Source organism: Meleagris gallopavo, chromosome Z (assembly GCF_000146605.3).
Source record: "Meleagris gallopavo isolate NT-WF06-2002-E0010 breed Aviagen turkey brand Nicholas breeding stock chromosome Z, Turkey_5.1, whole genome shotgun sequence".
Taxonomy (NCBI): Eukaryota; Metazoa; Chordata; class Aves; order Galliformes; family Phasianidae; genus Meleagris; species Meleagris gallopavo.
This window is the reverse complement of record NC_015041.2, coordinates 19,524,103-19,529,801: the sequence shown is the minus strand read 5'-3', so window position 1 is coordinate 19,529,801 and position 5,699 is coordinate 19,524,103.

The following is a 5,699-nucleotide window of genomic DNA, read 5'->3' as shown; positions in this document are numbered from 1 at the left end:
TTTTCTCGGGATGAGTGGGAAATAATATCTTCCCTATTTCCCATATCAATATAGACTCAGATACATGTCTTTCAAATAGACATTCTTTCAAAATATAGTACATGCTCTGTTTGTTATTATTACTACACCATTACAAAGGTTATAGGTTTGCAAATAAATTTGCAGGATAGCCAGCATTTTGGAAAGAAAAGAAGAATAAGTTAAAACTCATGTTGGTCTGAGTCTCGCCCATTTGTAACTCTTACCTACTTTTTCCTGTTCACTGTTTTCCAGTTCTAACTTGCAGGATTTGGCCAGCTAGGTACCTCTGCAAATAAGACTTTTCTAGGCATCTACATCCTGTGTTGTAGCAATGCACTACACTTTCATTTAATATGCTTGAATTGGTAAACTCATTGCATCCTTGATTTTATTGGCAAAAATTATTTTGCTATACAAGTTCCTCATTTATTCTGCTATACTAAAAGCACTTCAGCAACATTTGGAACAAACCATTAAGACAGGTTACTGATAACAACAGCAATTTAAAAGATGTGTAGAATTTCTTCAGCAAAGGTTTATGAAATGGAACAGCACAGAAAGGTCAATTTATGATGAATTCTGCAAGCATAACTTACAGTTTCCAAAACAGGTATTTCTAGGATGTTACTAATATAACTGAAAACTGACAGTATTTTACTGTTACCATCAACTTTGAACAAATTTTGCTTGAAAATTAAAAGAAAGTCAGAATTGAATTTTCCCTGTTTTAAAACTACATTCAAAATGAATACAGAGGACTTTTGTCTCGTCAGAGGACTTTTGTCTCGTCAGATAAATAATAAAAAAAGATCTGTAAGTCACTGTTGTTCATCTTTTATCAGTATTGAATATTAGTCATTTGTGTTCCAGCTACTTTTGCATGTACTTATCACATTAAAAAAAAGAAAAAAGACTTCATAGATTATCTTCTTCTTGAAGTTTACCATACCGTGCTAAGTTTTTCAATGTTTCCAGTTCCAAAGGGGAATGTGCAATTCCCCTATAGTACTGTACTTCCAGAAGATAGGTCAGCTTGTTACCCCTGAAGCACGCTATTACAGAAAATGGAATCAAAGCAGCAAAATCTAACAAAGCCAGAAAACTAGTTTCAGTTGGTTTGCAGTTAAAAAAAAAAAATCATTTACCTTATTTTGCCTTCCCATTATATTTGTATCAATAAAATGAAAATATGTGCTATCATAACAACATTTAACTTTGTGATTAAAACACTAGAGCAATCAAAATAAATAACATCAAATCACATTTTAATAGCATCTACCACTGAAAAGCTCCTACTGCACAGGCGGCTTTGAAGACTGCTTGAAGTACTCTTTAAATCTCATTAATCTTGATAACTAGAGATGGAATTTCAGTGCTGACAGATGCTATTAACATACAGCAAGTAACAACTGGAGAATACAGTATAATTAATACAATATTCAGATAAAGTTACTGGAGAACCTAGGGAAAAGTAAACACCGTAGTTATAGCAAATCTACACTGTAACAACAGCAGACCAAATCTGTAAGCCTAAGACATCCTTAAACAGAATAAAATCACTCGAAGTAGAAAAGCAAAGCATCAGTTTGAAAGGCCACTATCAGCAACAGAAAGCAAGACCAGCAGCAGAATTAGACCCTACAGACTGATAGTTCAGACAAGTGCGCACCACCCAGAGAGACATCACTCATTCCTGCACACTGCCGTCATCCGAGCATTCACAGCCCAGCAGCACCCAGGCATCTGCCAGAGACCCACAGGACATTTTTGTTTAACCACGTCTCGCTGTGATTTGATGAGCATTAAAAAACAAAACACCACACACAGAAGTATCACACTGCTCTGAGAATTCTGAACTCATGTCATTACCTGCAGAATCTAAGCTAATGGTCCTTTTGTTCCTCATCTCTGCTACTTTGTTTTAAAAGCAATAGCACTGTATCATGGGTCGTTTAGATTCCTGCCTGACGCTAACAGGATGTGAACGCTCATGCTGTAAGCACTGCGTGTGAAAGCGCTCCCCTTTCCCGCAAGCGTTTCAGAAGGATGTTTACCAGTTACATCAGCACCAAAGCTGAAAATGAAACCAGCTATCAGATGCTCACACAGAAAGGCAAGCACAGCTCCACAGAAAAATTTCTGGTCAGAATCCCACTAGTCCAGTTCAGTGCCTATAGATGAGCATAGAATTACGGAGCTAGGGATGTATAAGTACAGGAAGAGAGCAGGGAGGGGACAGAAGTTCCAACAAATTAATACTGAAACATAATTATGAAAAAAAGTGCATGCTTTTCGTTTCCCCCAAGAATCCCATTTAATCCACCAAACAAAAAGCACTATACCTCCTACATTAATAAATTATTAAGAATGAGACTTCCTGTATCAGCAACACACAGTGGTCTATCTTCAGAAATACTACAGGCTTTTCTCTTCCTAAGGCAGCAACATGTTCAACAACACATGCACAGATGTAGGCTGATTGGTTTGACGTAGAAGAGACCGTTGAGACAATTCCTAGCACAATTTCAATGAATCTTCCACCGAAAGGCAGCTCTGGTCCTCAAAAATTTGGAGATACTGTATACATCTTAGAACCTTAAACTCAGAAAGTCCGCCACTCTTACGAGGAAGAGCAGAACTATTCTTCATTCTTTAAGCTCAGAAATGACTTGATATCTCTTCTTCAATATCAAAACACATTAACCCAGCTGGAGCAGGGGAGGCAAAGGTTTGACTCAGGCTTCCCCTAACTCCTCCCCCTCCTCTTGGGAGGGAGCAGCAAGGTTCCAGAGCAACTGAGAGCACCTGGCACCCTGGAAACCCTGACCTACATATCCAATGCATGGCAATCCTCCTCTTCATAAGAGGAAAGCATGGCTCTTAGACCTGATGGACTCTGATGAGAAACTGAAACGCCAGAAGGAAGGGTATACTGTGAGGAGACTGCCTTTTGTTAAATGCCACTGCCATTTTGTGGCTGTGGTTTTAAAACTTTGTTCAGTGACAATGCCAAGTTAAGGTATTTTCACTTCCTCCTGCCTCCAATCCAAGCTATTTTTTTCACTTCTAAAAAAAGGAAAAAAAAAATCAAAATAGATTGGTTATGCCACACATTTAGTTAAATGAAACTGGTAAACACTTAGATCAATACAAACCAAGTAACCGAAGCTGTACAGTCAGAACAAACAATAGGAAACAAGAGATTTACAAAAAGGGTTTTTTGGAACCATTTCACCATTTTAATGTGAAGCTCCTGATATCCAAATAATGTTCAGCTGCATTCATGGCTGCATGTCCCCACAAAGGCAGGAGACAAGAAAAAAAACAAAAAACAAACACTGTACTTGCTCACATACAACGTTCATAGCAAATGAAATAAAAGGCATTTAGTCATGAAGCAACAATGGTGAATGGTAACAATAGAGGGAGGGAGGAAGATGTTAGTAAATGCAGTACAATAACAATCATTCATTAAGTGCAAACATATGAAAGATACTTTTTTCTTGGGGGGAAGAATGGGCAAAAACCATTTTTGTGATTACTGACTATACTAAAACAAACCTGAGGAATTACTATGACAAGTAGCCAATGAAAGCATATAAAAGGAAATGCTTGGAATATTTATTTCTGTTAATTTATCTATCTGCTAATAAAAAAAAGAAATTAGTAATATAACAAAGCAGTCAGCACTTAGTCTTTTTATGCCAAAAGCTTAGCAATGACAAGAACAGATCAACTTTGTAAAAATAGAACAAAATTGTTTTACATTAAGAAAAAAACTTTTGGCAAATATTTGTGTAACAAGATTTTAATTTAAGCACAGACTTTAACTGTGTAATGTTTAGTATTATGTTATATCCCTAGGCTGCGGTATCAGTAAAGCACAGGTACACAAGAGTACAGATCTGTAATTTAAGGCAAGATCCACCACATAAACGCCCTATTTAAAAAGAAAAAGTAAAATGATAAGGTAAGTTTACAGTAAAAGAATAAAATGCAGTTAGGTATCCTAACAATTGTAATTTTGACTCTATATTAATGCTACAGATTAAGCAAGTAAATTGAATGCATTCTGCATTTGTGCTGTCAGGTTGTTCATGTTTGAAAAACCCATTCGATTCTGAGTCCCTCTATTTGTCACTATACAACTGCATTCCATGTAGTAGTAACTTCTCACTTATTTTGTTTTGCTCTTTTCCTAAGCCAGTCCTAGAAACTCATTTCCATTTTACTAGCCAAACTAACCAAGCAAATTTGTCATCTGAAAAATGGTCTCTAATCGTATATCACTAACAATATTGCTGAGATTAGCAATAGATCTAAGCTTCGTTGCTGACATTTGACTACATTGTATATTCTTTGGGTAACAATTTGTACTTTTATTAAGAGAACATTAGGAGGAATAAATTACTCCATTATTAAGTACTACATAAAACAACTCAATTTTCTTCCATTGTCAATGTGGAAAAGGCCCACAGAAACAAAAAGGACAAGTTCCTAACTTTCTATACAAAGAAAACAATTAAAATTAAATACACAGTGCATCCAGACTAAGACATGGTAAGCCTGCTGAAAGAAGTATAAAACCTTATTAAACCGCTTATGCTTCTGGTTTAGTCCTTTGAGGGATTATGTCTGGATCTACAGTACTAGTAAATGCTGTGTATCACATACTGTCAACAACTATTCAAGCAGAGGGAAAGAGATACTCTTTTAAGTCCTCCAGTCAAAAGAGACGAACCAGCATATGGAAAGAAAAAAAGAAGAGGCACTGCAAGTCATTTGCTTGTAGAAAGCAACAGTCCTTACAGAGTGGTAAGCACAGCTGAGGCAGCACAACAACAGCAGTTTCTTAGCTCAATAGAAAATGCTAATGTACACAAGGTCCACTGCATTCTAAACAACACATAAAACAAGAAAGAAAAAAAAAAACGAGCTTGCATATATGTTTCTATCTCCTTAAGCTGTAGCAATACCAGTTAAAATGCTCAGAAGATTCTGTATGTTTTAAAACAGATATTTTATAATAAGAATAATTTCATTATTCAGCCACTGATGTGTCAATATTTATTAGCATGTTCACAATATTAATAGCACTATTAACAAAATCAGAGCAGATGGACACTGTTACTGTGTGTGTTGTGTGTTGTGTGGGGGCAGAAAGGGGGTGGTCAGGGGGAAAGGTGAGATATTTGTTAGTTTGGTTTGCTGGAGTGGGTGGGAAAGCACTACTCAGAAATTCAAACGGAAGTTCTGGAGATGAATGATTGTCCTGGATATTCTTTTCAATTCATGAGGAATATTTCCATCTAGTAACTCTTACCTTACAAGAATCAACTTAGTATCATCTACATTGGCATCATTTAAAAAAGAAAAAAGCTGATTCTAAATACGTGTTTCTTTTCCAAAGCTTTGAAAACAAAAATGAACTCTAACTTAACTTTGATACTCTGAAGTATGGTCTTTAGCTAAAGAATGTTAATATACCAAGAAGAGAGAAATGATACAACTTCATGCCCTCCTGTGCAAATTATTAAAATGGATGGTAAGAGGCCCAGCAAGTATTCAAAAACACATTTTCAAGCATCTTTAACTTTTTTCTTTTTAATGCACTCAGGTTTCTTAAGAACTAAATAAATTTATTTTAAAAAGTAGTATAAAATATTCATTTGTGGAGT